This window comes from Ornithorhynchus anatinus, chromosome 3 (assembly GCF_004115215.2).
Source record: "Ornithorhynchus anatinus isolate Pmale09 chromosome 3, mOrnAna1.pri.v4, whole genome shotgun sequence".
Classification (NCBI taxonomy): Eukaryota; Metazoa; Chordata; class Mammalia; order Monotremata; family Ornithorhynchidae; genus Ornithorhynchus; species Ornithorhynchus anatinus.
In genome coordinates, this window is record NC_041730.1 from 19584983 (window position 1) to 19607766 (window position 22784).

Sequence of the window (22784 nt, forward strand, 5' to 3'; positions counted from 1 at the left end):
CAATAAATAGAATCGAGGGGATGTACATCTCATTAACAAAATAAATAGGGTGATAAAAATATATACAAATGAGCAGACAAGCACAGTGCTGAGGGGAGGGGAAGGGAGAGGGGGAGGAGTAGAGGGAAAGGGGGGGAAAAAGGGGCTTAGCTGAGGGAAGGTGAAGGGGGGCAGAGAGGCAGCAGAGGGAAAAGGGGAAACTCAGTCTGGGAGGGCCTCTTGGAGGAGGTGAGCTCTCAGTAGGAGTAGAGTAGGAGATGAGTACCCTATTTATTTTGTTAATGAGATGTTCATCACCCTGATTCTATCTATTTGCTATTGTTTTACTGAGATGTTCTTCCTCTTGATTCTATTTATTGCCATGTTCTTGTCTATCTGTCTCCCCCGATTAGACTGTAAGCCTGTCAGAGGGCAGGGACTGTCTCTATCTGTTACCGATTTGTCCATTCCAAGCACTTAGTACAGTGCTCTGCACATAGTAAGCGCTCAATAAATGCTATTGAATGAATGAATGAATGAATGAGTAGAGACTGGCCGTGTGCCGGAGAATGAGCTTAGGTGTCTTGGTGGATACAAACTATGTAGCACAGTGGTTAAAAAAATGCAAAGGTGACATTGCAGAGCTCAGAGGTACTCTCCTCATCGTGTTTTGCCCTGGCCGGAGCTGGGAGACATTCTTCCCAACATACTCAGTACCAACCAGAGCTTCAGAGGCAATCTTCCTATCATGCTCGGCACTTGCCAGAGGTGGGAGACAATCTTCCTATAATGTTGGTATTTGTTAAGCGCTTACTATGTGCAGAGCACCGTTCTAAGCGCTGGGGGAGATACAGGGTAATCGGGTTGTCCCACGTGAGGCTCATGGTCTTCATCCCCATTTTACAGATGAGTTAACCGAGGCACAGAGAAGCAAAGTGACTTGCCCAGAGTCACCCAGCTGACGAGTGGCGGAGCCGGGATTCAAACCCATGACCTCTGACTCCCAAGCCCGAGCTCTTGCCACTGAGCCACGCTGCTTCCTATCTAGCTTAACACTACCCCAAAGCTCAGAGGCAATCTTTCCATCGTGCTCAGCACTGACCAGAGCTGGGAGGCAATCTTCCCATCATTCTCAGCACTGGCCAGAGATTGGAATCCAGTTCTGGGCTCTGAAATTAAAGTGAGCTGTGGAAGGTGCAAAGAGGACTCTGAAGAGGCCTGCAAAAATTCCACTAGGATTGCATTGTGCTTCACATCCTATGTGTATGGCTAAAAATTTGTTGACCAAATTCTAGTCACTGACTGTTAGAGTTGTAGAACATAAACACTATAAAAAGGATAAAAACCTAGGTTGTTCAGTCTGAAGAAGATTGAGAGGTGATTTCCTTTAATGTATCAAGGGCCCTCAGCCAGGATGGGGGACAGCTGTTCTTCATCCTCAGTGAGAGGAGGACAAGAAGGGGTGGAATCAAACTGCCAGAAGCATGCAGGGTGCAAAAAGGCATTTTCTGATACAAATAAACACTGCATTACCAAGAGGGCTAGGGAAATTCCTCTTCAGGAGCCCCCATCTCCCCACCCCCCCACCGCCTCCACACACAGCAGCAGCCTGCAAATGACCCAGCACTCAAGCCAGTGTTTGAGTTCCCTCTGAAGTTACACTCTTTCTCACTCAGCCCCCTTGTTCTCCCCCTCGGCTACCTTTCCCCTCTCTTTTTGACGCTCCCCCTTTGGCTCTCTCCCCTCTATAATTTGCCAACAGGAATTTAGAGGAGGTCCTGTTTAAAGGTGCAGAGGTTGACTCTGTTATCATTTGATATCTCTTCACTGTAAACTCGTTGAGGGCAGGGATTGTGCCTACCAACTCTGCTAAACTGTACTCTCCTGAGCACACAGTAGCGAGCCGTGGGCAGGGAACGTGTCTTTTTATTGTTGTATTATACACTCACAGGCAGTTAGTATAGTGCTCTGCACACAGTAAACGCTCAGTAAATATGACTGAATGAATAAATGAATGCTCTGCCCACAGTAAGTGCTAAATCAGTATGACTGATTGACTGATTGATTAACTGATCGTCCCTGCCTGAGATTCTGATGGAGGTGTATGAGGAAGAGAGGAAAATGGAGAGTGAGGGAAGGGGGTTGAGGAGAGGAGAGAGCAGCAGGGAAGGGGAGGGTGGGGACAGAAAGGAGAGAGAGAGAGAAAGAAAGGGAAGAGAAAGAGATGTCTTGAGAGAGATGTGCAGGAGAGAAAGAGGGAGACACTGGACCTCAGTGTCTTGAAAAAGGCCGCCCAAGCTCGTTATGTCTCTTCGATCACCCACAGTGAAAAGCATTCAGGAATTTACAATGGGAGCAAACGAGGGATTCTCAAGGTCCAGTTCCTCAGCAGAGCCCAGATGTGCAGGGACCCAGCTGGAGAGTCACAGGTGGGGCCAAAGCAGGGTGAGGTGGCCCTGGTTCAGAAAATTAAAGTGGTGATGCCTATTCCCCGGCACACCGAAATCAGAGAAGGATTTGAGGGACAGGATGGGAGTGGCAGGCAGAAATCTTTCGTGGGCGGTGATGTGTCTGTTATATTGTTCTATTGTACTCTTCTGAGAATAATAATAATAATAATGGTACTTGTCAAGTACTAACTATATGCCAAGCACTGTTCCAAGTGCTGGGGTAGCTACAAGTTAGGTTGGACACAATCCCTGTCCCACATAGGGCTCACACTTTTAATACCCATTTTACAGCCGAGGTAACTGAGACCCAGAGAAGTTAAGATAACTGCCCAAGGTCACACAGCAGATTTGTGGCGGAGTCAGAATTAGAACCCAGATCCTTCTGACTCCCAGGCCCCTGCTCTATCCACTACACCATGAAGTTCAAGGCAGCGCCATAGCATTGATCTTGGAGGCTGGAACTGTGGGTGGGGAGACTGGAGGCAGAACTACACAAGAGGAGGTGGGGAGAGGGAGAGGGCCCTCTGATCAGCTGTTTAGTGGACGCACTTCAGTAATGAGCCTGAACATCCCTTCAGTGCCTGGAGATTTTGCATCACGTCACCTGGTGGGGTCAACTGCCAGGAGACTGCTTTCACCTTTGACCACGGTGGTGGTGGCCACAGTGTGAATTTCAGAAAACAGGTAGGATCTGGGGGGTCTTCTTGGGATTCATTTTCCACCCTTTTTCAACACTAGATAAATCCAGAGATGTCCCGCATGCACTCTCACCTGAAGAATGATTTGAGGAGGGGCCCAGATTCTCTCCCTCTAGGCTGCAAGCCCGTGCAGGGAATCTGTCTGTGGTATTGTACTCTCCCAAATGCTTAGTACAGTGCCCAGCACACAGTAAACACTCAATAAATACAATTGATTGATTAAATACAATTAGCCGTGGGACTGTAAACTTGTTGTGGAGTGGGAATGTATTTACCGACTCTTCTGTATTCTACTCTCCCAAGAGTTTAGTATAGTGCTTTGCATACGGTAAGCACTCAAATACGTTGATGATGATGATGATGATGAAGGGCCAGACAGATCCCTCCGGTAATTTTTTTATATTACTAATGGCACATCACAGTGAGACTGGTTTATTTTGAATGGTATTTGTTAAGCACTTATTATATGTTAGGCATTGTACTAAGCGTTGATACAGGCTAATCGGGTTGGGCAAAGTCTGTGTCTCACACTGGGCTCACTCTGTTAATCTCCGGTTTAGAGATGAGGATGCTAAAGTGAAGAGAAGTTAAGTCACTTTCCCAAAGTTACCCACAGACAAGTGGCAGAGCCAAGATTAGAACCCAAGTCTTCTGACTCCCGGGCTGGTATTCTTTTCACTAGGCCATCCTCCTTCTGACTGGGCATTCTGACTGTAGCTGAGAAGGCAGTGAGGTCAAAGGGCATGGCTCATCCCAGGATACACCTTCACCTTATTGCTCTCACCTGAGGAGACCCCTTAATTTCCAGAAGGAAGAAGACGTCATTAGAGAAGGAGCTTCCTAGCTCCTTCTGGATAATTACACGATCTGAAGTCCTGGTATTGTGGAAGAAAAATCCCCAGTGCTTTCTCTCTCTGAGTCTGGCACCGCGACTAGTAGCGCCTTTGAAAGAATGATCAGAAAGAGGTAGGTGAGAAAACAAAATCAAATTGGGAAGCATGGAATACAATATTCCTTGATCGAGGTCATTTTGGTTTCTCAGTTTTGGGCTGCATTTCTAAGCTTCTGTTGGGTTCCGCTGGGAAGACTGAGCAGGGCAAGGGAGGGGTGATTTCTGAAATATGTGTCGGAGACAAAAGGGGTAGATTTCCCTTGGGTGATAGCGATGCCTTTCCGATCCATGGAGGGTTTGCGGATCAGAATTATTTAGCCTGACAGTGAGAGATCAGTTAATCCCCATGGAAAAATTTCTCCAACTAGTTCGAGGTTTATAGCCATTCAAAAGGGGAACAAGAAGAATCTTCTGGAAGACTCGGGACTCTGGCTCTAAGCCGCAAACTTCCGGTGCTCAGCGTGGGCAGGGGACATGTGTACCGAGCACAGTACAGTGCTCTGCATGCAGTAAGAGCTCAATAAATACCGCGGATTGATTGTGTCCCTGTCCTGGCTTCCGATCTCGGCTGACTTCCAGTGGGAGTTGCCTGCCGACTCGGTGCAAATCGTGGGTCCGATAGAACCTGTGTCCAGACATCCATTTTCCAGGTAGAGAGTTAACTGTTGCAGCTGGGAATTCCCTGCCTGATTAAGGTCAGGTGTATGGCATAGTGGCTAGAGCATGGGCCTGGGACTCAGAAGGTCATGGTTCTAATTCCAGCTCTGCCACTTGTCTGCTGAGTGGCCTTGGACAGGTCACTTGACTTTTCTGAGCCTCATCTGTAAAATGAGGATTGAGCCTGTGAGCCCCTCATGGGACAGGCACTGTGTCCAACCTGATTTGCTTGCATCTACCCCAGGGTTTAATACAGTGCCTGACATCCAGTAAGCACACAACAACTACCATAATTATTATTATTTTTTTTGGAGAGGGAGTACAGGGGAGTCAAATCTGGCTGGGGCAAAGCAAATTCTTAGACCCTGCCTGAAGGGTACTATTTATCTCCTCTTCCACTCAGAGCACTCACCATGAGAACCATGATATTAGAAACAGCGGGACCTAGTGGAAAGAATCCCAGCTTGGGAGTCAGAGGACCTGGGTTCTAATCCTGGCTCTGCCAGTTGCTTGCTGTGTGGCCTTAGACAACTTCTCTGGTCCTCAGTTTCCACTACTGTAAAACGGGGATTAAATCCTATTCCCTCCTACTAAGACCGTGAGCTCCATGTGGGACGGGGACTGCGTCCAACCCGATTAACTTGCATTCATTCCAGCACTTAGAATAGCGTTTGGTACAAAGCGAATGCTTAACAGAAACCATGATGATGACGATGATGATAAGCACACCCACCCAATTTACCGGTGACATTTTGGACTGCTGCAGCCCCCAGTCCCCTCTCCATCTTGCTTCCCCCACGAGAGCATTCTACTGATAGTACTTATTGAGCATTTATTGGGCAGACGACTGTACTAACTGCTCAGGAAAGAACACTGACTCAGGCCGGTCCCCGGAGTTCAAGCAGGATGGCAGGGGATAAAGGGTGAGCCCGTTGCTGGGTAGGGATTGTCTCTATTTGTTGCCAAACTGTATTTTCTAAGTGCTTAGTACAGTGCTCTGCGCACAGTTAGTTCTCAATAAATATGATTGATTGATTGAATGAATAAAAAGATAAATCCAGGACCGGTCTTTGGGAAATTACCAATAGTTGGGAAAATCTGTGGGCCAATTGGACAAGGTCTAGAGAAGACAAACTCACAGCTCCCAAATCCCGATCTGGCTAGGTTGAGCCAATTGGTTTTGCACTGATCCCAGACAAACAACCAAACTTAATTTTTGCCAATCTCCTTGCTTGGAGCATAAGGAAAAACACGATTTGGGAGAACTCGGAGAGGAAATAAGTATACTATGCTGTTAAAGACTCTGATCCATTTAAAAAAACAAATATTTTTGGTTTTCTTGTGTATGAGCTCCTTGTGGGCAGGCACTACCTCTACCAACTCGACTATACTGTATTGTCCCAAGTGTTTAGTAATAATAATATAATAATGTTGGTATTAGTTAAGTGCTTACTATGTGCAGAGCACTGTTCTAAGCTCTGGAGTAGATACAGGGAAATCAGATTGTTCCACATGAGGCTCATAGTCTTAATCTCCATTTTACAGATGAAGTAACTGAGGCACAGAGAGGTTAAGTGACCAATCAATCAATCAATTACCGGTGTTTATTGAGCACTTACTGTATGCAGTACTAAGAGCTTGGGAGAGTATAAGATAACAGTTACGTTCCTGTCCGTAGCTCAACAGGCCCTCCCGAGCCATCACACCCCTCTAATAATAATAATGTCGGTATTTGTTAAGCGCTTAACAAATGAGGCAACTGAGGCACAGAGAAGTGAAGTGACTTGCCCACAGTCACACAGCTGACAAGTAGCAGAAACGGGATTCGAACTCATGACCTCTGACTCCAAAGCCCGTGCTCTTTCCACTGAGCCACGCTGCTTCTCCTAGACTGTAAGCCCACTGTGGGCGGGGAATAGGACTGTTTATCGTTATACTGTACTCTCTCAAGCGCTTAGTACAGGGCTCCGCACACAGTACGCGCTCAATACATGCGATTGACTGACTGACTATTGGCAGGAGCGGAGCCATACCGGGTTGGGGACAGAGCAGCTTCTTCAAGGCCTCAAAATTATGCAGAATGAAATCAAAGCAAGTGAACTCCTGGCCTCCAGAAGCTATTCAGATCTAGCCAATAACCAGTCTTGCATCGGAGCAGAGGTCTCCCCTACTTTATCCCAGCATCCAGCCGACTCCGTGTTGTGCTGACGAGGAGGAGGAGGAGGAGGAGGCGGGAGGACTGTCAGGGTGAGTGCCGGGGAGTAGTTACACACTGGGCTAATTAGCTATTTTTGTTTTGGGGAAAAAACAGCCGACGGCTAAAAACAAAATCTAACTGAACTAAAGATAGGTCGGGCGGGATACGGAGCGTGGTCCTGTGCTGCTCCGTGCGTCCGAAGCTCCGGCAGCCTAATATGGAAATCGTATTTCGGGGATGTTTGTCAGGGTTGTCCAGAGATAAGCTGAGGATCATAGATAGATGGCCATTCCCCACGGGAAGCCAATTTAGTCTTGGCAGTAAACATGGGAAACAATGCTGCGGAGGACGGGCCCGGCGTCCCGCGTCCTCATTAGCGGGGGCGGCCTGCTCCTTTCAGGGCATTTCAGCCATTGTCTGGGGCTACCGAGGGACGGAGTGCACGCCTGGCGTATCCCCGACACGATACGCGAAAGTAGACCATTTGGCCAAGATAATAATTTTAATAATAGCAATTGTGGTATTTGTTAAGCGCTTACTATGAACCAGCCACTGTCCTGAGTGCTGGGGGGGGGGTTGGGGGGGGAAATACAAGCAAATCGAATATGCCTGTTTGTTGATGTATTGTACTCTCCCAAGCGCTTAGTACAGTGCTCGGCACAGAGTATGTGCTCAATAAAGTCCACTGAAGAAATGAATGAATGAAATCGGGTTGGACACAGTCCCCGTTCCACATGGGACTCACAGTCTTAATCCCCGTTTTACAGATGAGGTAACTGAGGCCCAGAGAAGCGGAGCGATTCGCCCAAGGTCTCACAATAGACAAGTGGCAGAGCGGGGATTAGAACCCATGACCTTCTGACTCCCAGGTGTATGTTCTAGCCACTAGGCCGTGCCCATCTACCACCCTGGCCGTCTACCACCACCGGTAAGCGTCGGGACCTCTGCCCTAAGGTGGCTCTAACCTAGCCAGATCTTGTCTTCCCTGCGGCTCAACTGGTCCAGTTACCTTGAGCCGACTGGTCCCTTGACTTGAAAATCTAAGGAGATTGTTTCCGGTTTATTTTTGGTCTGGAATCTCCATTATGGCCAAGAACCGGAGAGAAGTTCATGGCCCATAATAATAAAAACAACAATATTTTTTGCCTTCTGAGGCAGCCTGGAATTGGAACACTGGGTCCCTTATCTCATCTGTAAAATGGGGTTCGAGAATGTGAGTTCCACGTGGGACAGGGACTCTGTCCAACACAATTTACTTGTACCCACCCCAACGCTTAGTACAGTGCCTGGCATGTAGTAAGGGCTCAATAAATACCTCAAATATTATTATTATCATTAGTCTCTATCGCCTCAGTTCTGTTAAAGCTTTCATTGCCCCGTCACGGTTTCAACTACCATCTCTACGCGGATGATTCCCGAATCTCCATCTCCAGCCCTGTCTTCTCTTCTTCTCTGCAGCCTTGCATTTCCTCCTGCCTTCGGGACATCTCGACTTGGCCGTCCAGTCGACACTTCAAACTTACGTGTCCGAAACAGAACTCCTCATCTTCCCTGCCTGCCCCCTGACTTTCCCGTCACTGTAGACAGCACCTCCATCCTCTTAATCTCAAAACCCTTAACCTCGGCGTTATCCTCAGCTCGTCACTCTCATTCAACCCACATATTCGATGTCACCAAATCCTGTCGTTCCTATCTTCTCCACAGCGCTAAAATCCCTCCTTCCCTCTCCGTCCAAATTGCTACCGCGCTGATCCAAGCGCTTATCGTTTCACTCTGCCGCTCGGATCATTTGCCCACAAAATCGTTCGGTCCGTCTTTTCCCGCTAGGTTAGTCGGTCAGTTGTATTTATTGAGTGCTCTCTGTGTGCAGAGCACTATTCTAAGCACCCGGGAGAGTATAACGTGACAATAGACACGCTTCCCGCTCGCATCGAGCGCTCCTCGAGACTCTCCAGGGGTTGCGTAGATACTCCACGTGATTGGCTTTAAAGCGTTTAATCCTTGCTGATTTCTTACTGCGACCCAGCTCTCACACTTAGCTCTTCTAGTGCCAACCAGTCGATCTTGTCTGTCTCACCGCTAACCCCTGGCCCACAGCCTCTTTCCAGCCAGGAACTCCTTCCCTCTTCATACGCCACTCTTCCCCTTTTCAAAGCCGTATTAAAATCACATCTCTTCCAAGAGGCCTTTCCTGACTAACTCCTCCTGTCCCCTCTGAGCCACGCTTCCACTTGGATCTGTCCACTTTAAACATTTGATAACCACCCCACCCTCAGCCCTTCAGCACTTACGTCCATAGCCAAAATTTATTTGAATGTCAGTCTCCCCTGTAGCCTGTACGCTCCTTGTGGGTAGGGAACGTGTCTACCAATTCTGTTGACTATACTGTCCCAAGTGCTTAGAACAGTGCTCTGCTCACAGTAAGCGCTCAGTAAATAATACCACAGATTGACTGATTGCCGTCCAGCGTCTTTATAGCCTCTTCATTTTAAGGATGGAAAGAAGCAGTGTGCCTAGTGGATAGAGCATGGGTCTGGGAGTCAGAAGGACCTTGGTTCTAATTCTGCCTCTGCCCCTTGTCAGCCGCGTGACTTTGGGCAGGTCACTTTTCTGTGCCTCAGTTACCTCATCTGTAAACTGGGAATTAAAACTGGGAGCCCCATGTGGGACATGGATGGTGCTCAACCTGATTAATCACCCCAGTGCTTAGTACAGTGCCTGGCACATAGTAAGCACTTAAAGAATACCATAAAAAATAAAAAGGCACTCGTTAATGCGCCGGTTGCTGCAGATTCCTCTGAAGGGTGATTTGTTCTCATTCAGAGAAGGAGTTAAAATGAATTAACCTCCTAATCGTTTACGATTCCAAGGAATTAAAACCGTGAAGGATAAACATGAGTCAGTAAAGAACCCCGAGGAGCAAATGGCTGCAATGGGACCTCAGCAGTCTTTGGGCTTTCCCTCTGTGGGCACAAGCAGCAAGAGAAGAGGTCATTGGACAGCATCATTTGAACGCCCAGCACCCCTCAACTGCTGCAGTATTTTATAGTCAGCCGATCTTCCCAACAACCCTGGGAAGAAGGTCACTGGAGGATACTACTCTACCCATTTCAGAGATGGGGAAGGCAGAGGTACCAAAAAGTAGAGTCATTAGCAAGAGTGAGGCTTGAGGGTCCTGTCTCCCGACTCCCACTCCAGAGATCCATCCAGCCCCTCCTCTTCCCCCACCCCCACAGTGTTCCTGGGGAGCGAATGATCCTTGGCGGGCAATTTTGACTCTGAATCCTTTAAAGGCTTTGAGCAACTTTCATGGAACCATAAATATTCACCAACTCTAGCAAAAATCTTTCCTTAAAGGGGCAAAAATGCTTTTGTTTGGTGAGGAGGCTTTATCAGAAATTTCCCTTGGGGGAGAGAGAAGGCTCAGAGAAAGGTTTTGGAAGGAAGCAGATCTTCTGGCAGCACGCCCAGTGGTTGAAAACCTTTGAACTTTTTATCCGGCCACCAGCGAGTCCCATTTCCCCTTTCAGGACCAGAGTTAGAGCCTGGATCGGGGAGGGAGGAAGTAGGTTCTGAAGTGAAGGGCAAGTGACACTTTCTGGAGTGTAAAACCCACCAGACGTGGGCTGGGAGTTCTCATCCCAACTTGACCACTTGATTTCTGTGTCCTTGGGCAAGTCACTTAACTTCTCTGTGCTTCGGTTTCCTCATCTGTAAAATGGGGATTAAAACAGGGAACATCATGTGGGACAGGGACCGAGTTTGACGTGATTAGCTTGTATCTACCTCAATGCTTAGTACAGTACTTGGCTCGTAGGAAGCTCTTGACAAATTCCACATTTATTATTAAGTAGCTTCACTGGGAGAACTGGGGGAGGAAGGGGAACGGGAAGGAGGAAGGGGGTGAGTGTGGTTCTCCTGGAATGCAGGAATCCTGCTCTCCGTGTAAAGGAGCGCTCGAGAAGCAGCATGGTCTAGTGGATAGATTATGGGCTTGGGAGTCAGAAGGACCTGGGTTCTAATCCCGGCTCCACCCCTTGTCCGCTGTGTGACCATGGGCAAGCCACTTACTTCTCTGGGCCTTAGTTTCCCATCTGTAAAATGCGGATTAAGACCGTAAGCCCCTGTGGGACAGGCACTGTGTCCAACCTGATTATCTTGTACCGACCCCGTGCTTTGTACAATGCCTGGCACGTAACGGCTGTTAATAAATACCTCAATCGTTATTGTTATTGTGATTGTTGAGTCTAGTTGCTCCACCTGGACTGACACCGGGTACTTGTGCATCATCTCACCTGGCAGCTGTGTGACTGTGGACAAGTCACTTAACTTCTCTGTGCCTCAGTTACCTCATCTGTAAAATGGGGATTAAACGTGAGCCTCACGTGGGACAACCTGATCACCCTGTATCTACCCCAGCGCTTAGAACAGTGCTCGGCACATAGTAAGCGCTTAACAAATACCAACATTATTATCTCGTGCTTTATCTGGAGAGACCCGTGCTGTTGGATGAGCGTTCTTTAGTTCCCCAACAGCCTTCTCTCCAAACCAAGCAGCCTCTTAACATCAGCTAAGGGAACTATGCCCTTCCTAAGCCCTGACAAAGAAGGGGAGACTGATCGCCTTTATCATCCTCGTATGTTTCTTCAGTGAACCACAACTTATAAATAGCCAAAGCACTGGAAAGTGTTGAGGGAGAAAAGAGTGAGAGAGGAGAAATGGGGTGAAGAGAGAGCTCCCCAGCTTGCTTTGTCCTCAAAGATGTGCGATGCATTACACGTGGAAGTCCCGGGAGGACTGTTGGGGCGTATCACCAGTGGCTGAGCTAGGGATTGTCTCTATCTATTGGCAGATTGTACTTTCCAAGCCCTTAGTACAGTGTGCTGCACAGAGTAAGCGCTCAATAAATACGATTGAATGAATTTTACAAATGGCTGACCTCTGGGGCTACAAGTCCCAGCGGCTCAGAGGGTGTTTTACAAGTGATTGCTCATGAGTGGTCAGCCCCGTAGTCCTGGGAAGTTAGATTGGGCCTGGATGGATTTCATGCCCAACATGACTGTGAGCCCCGTGTGGACATGGACTGTGTCCAATCCAATTTGCTTGTATCTACCCCAGCTCTTAGTACAGTACCTGGCACTTAGTAAGCGCTTAACGAATACTATAATTCTTCTTATTATAGTTCAGGGATTTGGTGCAGAGTGGGGTACGCTGGGAGAGCATAATTTTGTAAGGTCACTGTGGGCAGCACGTGTCTACTAACTCTGTAGTACTCTCCCAAGGGCTTAGTCCAGGGCTCTGTAATGTTGGTGTTTGTTAAGTGCTTACTATGTGCAGAGCACTGTTCTAAGCGCTGGGGTGGATACAGGGTAATCAGGTTGTCCCACGTGAGGCTCACAGTCTTCATCCCCATTTTACAGATGAGGTCACTGAGGCACAGAGAAGTGAAGTGACTTGCCCACAGTCACACAGCTGACAGGTGGCAGAGCCAGGATTCGAACCCTCTGTACACAGTAAGCGCTCAATAAATATGGTCGATTGATAATTTTGACCTGTGCAGACTGCTACCTTCTGGGTGGGGAATGGGAGGTGGAGGGAGGAGAAGGAAGATAGAAGAAGGGGATTCTGTGATGAGGTGATGGTGATGAAGCATCCTGGCCTAACGGTTAGAGCACAGGCGGGCCTGGGAATCAGAAGCCTCTGGGTTCTAATCCTGGCTCTGCCATTTGTCTGCTGAGCGACCTTGGGCAAGTCACTTAACTTCTCTCACATCAGTTACCTCATCTGTTAAATGGGACTTGAGACTGGGATCCCCATGTGGGACAGGGACTGTGCCCATCCTGATTTGTTTGCATCCACCCCAGTGCTTAGGACAGTGTCTGGCACATAGTAAGTGCTTAAGAAATAGCATTCATTATTATTATGAGGTGAGAGGGCTCAGTTTGAAGTTCCCGATGCTGAGCCTGAAATCCTAGCGCTTGTCTCAATGGATGAGTTTATCAGGTCTTAAGAACTCTTCATGCATTTGCATCACAAAGCCAATTCCTTCTTTCCCCGCTCTCCTCCCTTCCCAGCCATATCACACTCTACTGTAATTTCCGAGGGTTACAAATTCCACAGAGTTTCTTATGGTCTTCCATAAGAAGACCATAATTGAGGTCTTACTGAATCGATAAATCAGTGCTATTTATTGAGGAATTAAGCTGTGCAGAGCACTATACTAAACACTTGGGATAGTACATTATGAGAGAGTAAGAAGACATAATTCCTGCTCTTGTGGAGATCCATTCAGCTCAATTTTCTGTCTTTGCCGGTGGACGAGAAAAGCCGTTGGCAGAATAGGATGGTAGGCTGCCTTTCTCGATGACCCTTTTCGTGACTATGGATGCAGTAACATCTTTGGGACAGGGACTAAATCCAACCTGATTATCTTATATCCTCCTCAGCACTTAGTACAGTGCTTGGCAAATAATAAGCCCTTAACGAATACAGTAATAACAGCAATAATGATATGATAAAAAATATCATGGAGGAACGGCAGTGATTTTGGCCCACAGGGAAAGCTGACTGTGAAGGGTCTAGGCTATGGTGCTGGCAGGTCATTTGTGCTGGTCATAATAATAATAATGTTGATGATGGTATTTGTTAAGCGCTCACTATGTGCCAAGTGCTCTTCTAAGCCCTGGGGTAGATACAATGGGGCTCAAAGTCTTAATCCCCATTTTCCAGATGAGGTAACTGAAGCCCAGAGAAGTGAAGTGACTTGCCCAGGGTCACCCAGCAGACAAGCGGAGGAGCCGGCATTAGAATATGAGAGATAGAATACGTTCCCGGGACCCCGGTGACCCCAACCTTCCGTGTCACTCCATCCAAATCATGGTTTGCTTAGCTTGGTCACGGTTTGCTTAGTTTGGTGCCAGCCACGGATTCATTCAGGCCTCCCCACAGTGGACAGAAATATCTCCCTCAGAGCCAGATTGGATTAGAGCCATGTCTTGCCCATGTTTCACCCTGATTCAGACCCTCGCAACCCTTCCCGAGCCCTTCTATTTTCTCTAACTTTTCCCACCAGCCTGCCTGATTTAATTTTCTAATAATCCATTCTGGACTTCTTCATGAATTGATCCAACACTTCTGGCGCCTAATGGTATTTTCAGCTCCCACAGCTTCCTGAGATAACATGAGTTTACCACCCCCTGCGTGAAGTGTTTCCTTTTGTTTATCTTCCACCCCACCGCTTCAAATGAGTAACCCTTTGGGGACCCAAAAGGTAAGGGTTTCTCGGCTCTGAGCATCAGTGACGATCTCCCCCGGATGGTGAGCTCACCCCAGGGATGAATCCTGCCCGCCACAATGGCTGGGTCCAAAAGAGTGAAGGGAGTCAGAGCTGGGGGTAACTTGACGGGAGAAGATGAATCATAGTAGATTAAAAAAAAAAAAGGAGCTATTCCTGCAAGAACCCGCAAAGCTCTCTGGAAACTCTCCCCAACTTAAAAATAATAATAGTATTTGTTAAGAATTTACAATGTGCCAAGCACTGTTCTAAGCACTGGACTTGCATAATGGCTCTTTCCTTGCTATTCAGTGCTTGCTGTCTTTGATTCTCCCAAGCTCATCTCCTAACTGGACCTTGCTCTTGACTTTCTGACCTCTGTCCCCTCCCTCTGGACCTGGATCCTTTCTGCCCCGGCCAACCCCCACTCAAAAACCCACCAGATCACAGCCCTCCCTACCTATAAAACTCTTCCCAAATTCCTTTTCCTACAGAAAATCTTTCCTGAATAATTCACAGAATCATATTCATGCCACCTTTATCACTTAGATATTTTATTCCTATCCTCAATCTTTTGTGTATTCTTATTGGGCCTTTCGTTTGTATATCAATCAATCCTATTTATTGAGCACTTACTGGGTATGGAGCACTGTACTAATCGTTTGGGAGAGACCAATGTAGCAGAGTTGGTAGACATGTTCCCTGCCCATAATGAGTTTCCGGGGACTGATTCCAACCTGATACAGTGGAACAACTTTCCGTTATACCCTGTTACGCGCCCTATTGGGTAAATATCGTTTTTGGGGGTCACTCTTTATAGATGCCTGCTCTGTGACCTCTGGCAAATCACTTCATTTGACAGTGCCTCAGTTTCCTCACCTGTCAAATGGGTATTCATTATTTGTTCTCTCTGCTACTTAGATTGGGAGCCCCATTTGGGTTGGGGGCTGTGTCCGATCTGATTACCTTGTATCTACCCCAGCGCTTAGTACAGTGGTTGGCACATTAACAAACACTACAGCGCGGCTCAGTGGAAAGAGCCCGGGTTTAAGAGTCAGGGGTCATGGGTTCTAATCCCGGCTCCGCCACCTGTCAGCTGCGTGACTTTGGGCAAGTCACTTAACTTCTCGGTGCCTCAGTTACCTCGTCTGTAAAAGGGGGATTGAGACTGTGAGCTTCATATGGGACAACCTGATTACCCTGCGTCTCTCCCAGTGCTTAGAACGGTGCTCGGCACATAGCGCTTAACAAATACCGGCATTTTTATTATTATTACTACTGTTATTATTGTGATGGCGAGTTTCTCGAGGGCGGGAAAGGCTCGGCTTCAGTTGGTTCTGTTCAGTCCAAAGGTTTAGCACGGTGCTTCGTTCCATAAATACGATTGCTTGATTGAAGAGATAGCTAACCTTGGGGGTTGCTTATTTAGTGGTCTGGCTGGGAATGAACGGGCACCAGCATAATGGGAAGATCTGGCCCTGATTTCCCAGGCCTAGAACTTCCTCTTTCAAGTTAAATCTGAAGACTCTGTTTCCTCGTCTCCCTCTGGAGAGAGAGAGATAGGGGGGAAAGCATCAATAAGATGTTTTTCTCACTTTCACACTGTCCTCTCTACCACAAATGACTTCCCAACCAGTGCTTTGTGGAAAGACCCCACCAGCTGCTAGGGCTCCCTCATTTCCATGGAAACCACCGAACCCCCATGTGGTGGGGGAAAGCAGAGAAGACTCAAAAAAGCCCAGCTAGACCCCGAGCTGATGATTTAGACAAACAGGAAGGACAGATACTTAGGGGGCCAGAAGCCAGGGTAAAGCAACTGTGAAAAGGGATTGAAGTGCCATTTGAAAAGTTGCTCTAAATTAATTTAGAGAGACTAAGTGGAGCCCTGGGGAAGGCTGGGCTGAGGGAACTGTCGAGCCATAGGAAGGCAGGGCTGGAACAATGAGGTAAAGGGTGAGGCTGTGAGGAAGAGAAATGATAATAGTCAATGGGGTATTTGTTAAGTGTTTCCTATGTACAGAGCGCTATACCAAGCCAGGGGAAGAGACAATACAATCAGAGACCAGACTCGGTTCCTGTCCCCCATGGGACTCACAGTCTAAGGGGAGGGGAGCAGAGGGATTTTATCCCCCATTTTCTAGATGTGGAAACTGAGGTTCGGAGAAGTTAAGAGACTTGCCCAGGGTCACATGACAGGTTTCCTGAATCCCAGTCTTGCGCTCTACCTGGTTATTTTGTATCTGGTCCGGAGCTTAGTCCGGAGCTTGGCAAAGAGTTGGTGCTTAACAAATGCATAATAATGGTAATAATGAGACCAATACACATTGATTGGTGGCTCCGTGGCCTGTTTTCTGGGCCGTTTCCTGAGAGCCCAGATTTCTGCTGCTCCTGAACCCTTCAGAGTGACAATCATCTCTGGGCTAGGAGGCAGGCTGCGTGACACCCCTGGGTGATGCTGTGGGTCTAGACAATCACAGGGTTGTCCTTTTTTTAAAAAAATGGTATTTATTAAACACTTACTCTGTGCCAGGCACCGTACTAAGCACTGGGGTAGATACTGGGGTTAAAAGGAGCCCGGATAGCTCATACGGTAAAGCATCAGACTTTTAATCTGAGGCTCCAGGGTTCAAGTCCCTGTTTGGGCGTGTTGTGTTTTAGCAGAAGCAGCGGGGCTCAGTGGAAAGAGCCCGGACTTGGGAGTCAGAGGTCATGGGTTCGAATTCCGCCTCTGCCATCTGTCAGCTGTGTGACTGTGGGCGAGTCACTTAATTTCTCTGTGCCTCGGTTACCTCATCTGTAAAATTGGGATTAACTGCGAGCCTCACGTATCTACCCCAGTGCTTAGAACAGTGCTCTGCACATAGTAAGCGCTTAGGAAATACCAACATTATTATACAAGCTATTCAGCTTGGACACAGTCCCTGTTCCTCTTGGGGCTCACAGCCACAAACTGAGGCACAGAGAAGTTAATTGAATTGCCCAAGGTCACAGAGCAGACAAAGGGCAGAGCCAGAATGAGAACCCAGGTACTTTTCATTCAATAGTATTTATTTATAGTATTTATTCAATAGTATTTATTGAGCGCTTACTATGTGCAGAGCACTGTACTAAGCGCTTGGAATGAACAAATGTACTCTGACCACTGGGCCATGCTGCTTCGGAGCTACCTGTGGGGCTAGGCAGTCTCCGGGATGAACTTGTTGACGGCAACGGCTTAACCTGATGGCGATCCCGACTGTCTGGGTTTGGGCGGGGCGGGGGGAAAGGTGGTCGGGGGGCCGTCCGGGAGGCCCGGAGGAATCTGATTAAGAGGGCCTTCTGTCAGGACGTGCTTACCAGCTGCTGGGTGACCCCAGTGGTTGTTTGAGCCCAGCAATACAATGTTAGCTGTGACCTTCGCCCTTCTTCACGGCTGGAAGCCAAATCATATCCTAAAGAGGAAAACATCTTTAAAATAGAAACTCCCCAGACTTTTCCCTGTCCTTCCCCTCTGGCTCTTCCTGCAGCTTCAAGGTTTTGTGGAGAGAATGGGATTTCCCTGGACAGGGCTTACATGGGGTGAACTGACCTTGGGGTGGCAAGATGGGACTTTGCCAACTGGAAGTTAATTGGGCTTAAGAAGAACAAGAGTCAAGTTCCTCCTGCCTTGAATTTATTTTAGTGTCTGCCTCCTCTGCTATACTGTAAGCTCCTTGAGGGCAGGGATCATGCCGGCTGACTTTATTATACTCTTCCAGACACTTAGTACGAGGATCTGTAGAGAATAAGCCCTCAGAAAGGCCCTGCCACTTGTCAGCTGTGTGACTGTGGGCATGTCACTTAACTTCTCTGTGTCTCAGTTACCTCATCTGTGAAATGGGGACCGTGCGCCTCACGAGGGACAACCTGATGACCCCTATCTACCCCGGTGCTTAGAACATTGCTCTGCACAGAGTAAGCGCTTAACAAATACCAACATTAGAAAGGAAATTAGTGAGCCGGGGGAGCTGGATTCAAATCAGGACTCTGCCACTTGCCAGCTGCATGACCTTAGTCATTATCTTGGCTTCTCTTTCCTCATCTGTGAAATGTGATTTAATACCTGTTCCCCCTTCCCCTTAGACTGTGACACCCACGTGGGACAGGGACCGTGTCCGACCTGATCATCTTGTCCCTTCAGCGCTTAACAAATAACACAATTATTTTTATGATTGATTTCTTTGTTTTCCTGTAATCCAATAGAGCCTGTCCCCCAGCCTGCCTGTCTCTTTGTCTCCTCGTGATTCCACTTTCCAGACCTAACTCCATCCTTTCTTCTTTAGCCCAGTCAGGCGGCTTCCCCCTTAATACAGCCCTACTGGGGTCGGGAGAAAATGGGGCTTCTGAATTCCTCTCTAAATCTGTCTTTCCTTTCTCTCCCCACCCACCCCTCGGCTCTCTTCTCTCTGTCAGTCCTCGCCTCTGAGCACTGTCACAAATTATCCCTGCATGTTCTTCTCTGCTCGCAGTATTTTCTATAATGTTCCTGTCAAGGTTCAGGTCAACTGCAGCCTTGAGCCAAAGGACCTTTGAAAAGCAACATGGCCTAGTGGAAAGATCACAGGCCTGGGAGCCAGAAGACCTGAGTTCAAATCCCAGATCTGCCAATTGCTTGCTTTGTGACCTTGGGCAATTCGCTCCGCTTCTCTGTGCTTCAGTTTCCTCAGCTACAAAATGGAGATTCATTACCTGTTCTCTCTCCTAGTTAGACTGTGAGTCCCAAGTGGAGCAGGGGTTGGGACCAAATTGATTAACTTATATCTATCCCAGCATTTAGAACAGTGCTTATCAAGCATAATAATAATAATAATATCATTAATATGGGCAGGGAATGTGTCTACCAACTCGGTTACATTGTACTTTTCCAAGTGCTTAATATAGCACTCCGCTTGCAGTAAGTGCTCACTTAATATGATTGATGGGTTGATTAATACTACTAATAATGCTAATTAATATTAATACTAATAATGAGACTATTGCTACTAGTATTTGGAGATGCTGTTACAGAATCCTGCCATCAGTAATTGCCAAACTTTGTCCAGCCTCGTCCTTCTTTGGCTTTGGACTGCGATTCAAACATCCTTTTAATTTTCGTACTGCACTGCATCATTTCTCTCCACCTGTGCCACACTTGTATTTCTTTATCTTTAATCTTCCTTCAAGTCTTTTACCCTTTCCCATCCTCCCAACCCCAAAATAGCACCTTCTTTCGCTACAGATTATCTCCAGCCCTTATTCCCTGGGAATCCCTCCTGTCATTCCAGGTTGAATTCCCCTCAGCATGAATTAAGAAGGGTTTCCAGTGACATTTAGAGTCCACTTTGGGAATCAACAAACCTCCCATTACATCCTCCCTTCCTGATATATATTGTTCCTTTCTTTCCCTGTTTACTTGTGACCTCACATCCCTAAACTACCCACTGGAAAGTGAAGAATAATGAGCCCCAGTTCCCCAAGTTTGAGATGACACCGCAGAACCTAGCAGTGTGGCCTAGTGGAGAGAGCACGGGCCTGGGAGTCAGAAGGACCTGGGTTCTAATCCCGGCTCCACCATTTGTCCGCTGTCTCACCTTGGGCAAGCGGCTTAAGTTCTCTGTGCCTCAATTTCCTCAACTATAAAATGGGGATACCTGTTCTGCCTCCTACTTAGACTGTGCTCCCCAAGCGGGATAGGGACTATGTCTAACCTAATTAACTTGCACCTACCCCAGTGCTGAGAACAGTGTCTGGCATGTAGTAAGCGCTTAACAAATACCTTTTTCAGCAACCCCCTCCACCCAAATCAATCTGCCTCAAGTTTGGGGAGGCCAGATAGGACCACGGGAGGTGGGCAGTGAGGAGGATTAAGGGCTTTTTTAATAGGCTCAGGAAAACCCATCTCTCTTACAATAACAGCGTCGATCTGCTTCAATAACATCCTGCCCAGGAGTGCTGGGTCACAGGATGTGTGTTGGGGGTGGGAAGCGTGTGGCAATTTCTAGCCTCTGTCCCAGACCAGTCAGCTCTGCCACAGGAAACGGTGGCCGGAGATCATAGGGAGATGAGTGCTTCCTCTCCACGTGCATCCTGCACTGATACTGGTCCTGAAATACCAGGCCATTTAAGACAGGAGTTCCCCAAACTGTACCGCTCCCAGAATCCTTTGCCAGGGACCCTCACAAGGACAAGGTCGGTCCCAGGCAAGGCCAGGCTTGGCACGGCCCAACTAGGCCAGTGCAGGCTCCTTGCGGGAAGCTCTGGAGCTTCATCTGGTCCAATGGAGGAGCGTAAGAAGGAAATAGATGGGGAGGGGTTTCCCTTTGCAGGCCTACCGGTGAAGTTCTTTCACAACATCTTGAGAATCTGCCCTTTCCTTTCTCTACAAACCGCTACCATGCTGGTCCAAGCGCTTATATCCTGCCGCAACTACTGCATCAGCCTCCTTGCTGACCTCCCCGCTTTCAGCCTCTCCCTTTTCCAGTCCGCACGTCTCTCGGCTGCCGGGATCCTTTTCCTAAAAAAAAATTCCGCGCACATCTCTCCGTCCTCCAAAATCTTCAGTGATTGTCCGTCTGACTCCACATCGAACGGAAACTCCCCCCTATTGGCTTTCGGGCGCTCTGTCAGCTCTTTCCCTCTTACCTAGCCTTGAGAAGCAGGATGGGGCAGTGGATAGAGCAAGGGCCTGGGAGTCAGAAGGTCATGGGTTCTAATCCTGGCTCCACCATTTGTCTGCTCTGAGATCTTGGGCAAGTCACTTCACTTCTCTGGGTCTCAGTTCCCTCGACTGTAAAATGGGGATTGAGACTGCGAGTCTCACGTGAGATAGGGACTGTGTCCAACTCGATTTGCTTGCATCCACCCTCTCGCTTAGTACAATGCCTGGCACGTAGTAAGGGCTTAAGAAATATCATCGTCATTATTATTATTATTATCATCGCTCCTCTTCCACTACAACCAAGCCTGTGCAGTCTGGTCCTGGAATACCAACTTGACATCTCTGAAGCCCTATTAAAATCACACCTCCTCTAGGTCTTCCTCAATTAGCCGTTCATCTCTCCCCTCTGTTCTCCCCGCTTCATGCATTTGGGTCCGTTGTTACCCAAATGTAACTATGTAACCGTGTTACTATGTTACCCCCCTCCTCCTTACATTTATATACAAATCCTTATACTCTGCCGCTTCCCCTCTCTGGAATGTATTTTTATGTCTCATTCCTCAACTGAATTGTAAGTTCTTCGAGGACAAGGAACGCTTATGCAAACTCTGTTGTGCTGTACTTTCCCAGGTGCTTAGTATAATTCTGGTATTTGTTAAGCACTCTGTATGTGCCGGTCACTATATTAAAGTGCTGGGATGGATGCAAGCAAATTGAGTTGGACACAATCCCTGTCCCACCCGGGGCTCACAGTCTTAATCCCCAGTATACATTCATTCAGTAATGTTGGTATTTGTTAAGCGCTTACTATGTGCAGAGCACTGTCTAAGCGCTGGGGTAGATACAGGGTAATCAGGTTGTCCCACGTGAGACTCACAGTTAATTCCCATTTTACAGATGAGGTCACTGAGGCACAGAGAAGTGAAGTAGTATTTATTGAGCGCTTACTATGTGCAGAGCACTGTACTAAGCGCTTGGAATGTACCAATTGGTAACAGATAGAGAAATACAGATGAGGTAACTGAGGCACGGGTAAGTGAAGTGACTTGCCCAAGTTCACAACAGATAAGCGACAGAATCAGGATTAGAACACAGGTTCTTTGGACTCCCAGGCCGGTGCCCTATCCACTAGACCATACTCAGGCCTACCTGCATGAGCAAACAAGGGCGTTTGTTGTCCTAAACCTCTTTATTCTCCCGGAGATTCATGCTTGGGGCCCGTCCGTCCCCAGGGATGGCAAAGCTCTGTGCAGGGAGACCCGATGAGTTTTTCATTTTATTTATTTTATTTTTTATGGCATTTCTTAAGCGCTTGCTATGTGCCAGGCATTGTACTAAGCACTGAGGTATATAGAAGATAATTGAGTTGGTTACAGCAGGGGAAGCAGCGTGGCTCAGTGGAAAGAGCCTGGGCTTCGGAGTCAGAGGTCATGGGTTCGACTCCCAGCTCTGCCACTTGTCAGCTGTGTGACTGTGGGCAAGTCACCTTCTCTGTGCCTCAGTTACCTCATCTGTAAAATGGGGATTAACTGTGAGCCTCACATGGGACAACCTGATTACCCTGTATCTACTCCAGCGCTTAGAACAGTGCTCGGCACGTAGTAAGAACTTAACAAATACCAACATTATTATTATTATTATTACAGTCTCTGTCTCACATAGGGCTCAGCCTAAATCCCCATTTTTAGGTGGGGCAACTAAGTCACAGAGAAGTTAAATGATTTGCCCTGGGTCACACAGCAGACAAGTGGAGGAGCTGGGATTAGAACCTAGGATTGCTGGCTCCTGGGACCATGTTCTTTCCACTAGGCCATGGCTTGATATGACTTAGAGACTGTTTCTTGCTCTCTGCGCTGATTTTTAGTTCTGCTGTTGGTCCAGCGAAAGAGAAATTCTCTCTCAGCTCTTAGCGTGATGGTCTGCGATCGTCGATCTCATTGAGCACCTACTGTGGGCAGAACACTGTGCTAAGTGCTTGGGAGA

The 22784-nt window shown here is 47.8% G+C and overlaps 1 non-coding gene across 1 annotated transcript; it reads left to right on the forward strand.

Annotated features, from left to right (window-relative positions):
* The first annotated feature begins 16718 nt into the window (after positions 1 to 16718).
* Positions 16719 to 16791, forward strand: TRNAK-UUU. The gene has a single exon. It is a non-coding gene; the product is annotated as a tRNA-Lys (tRNA).
* The last annotated feature ends 5993 nt before the right edge of the window (positions 16792 to 22784 follow it).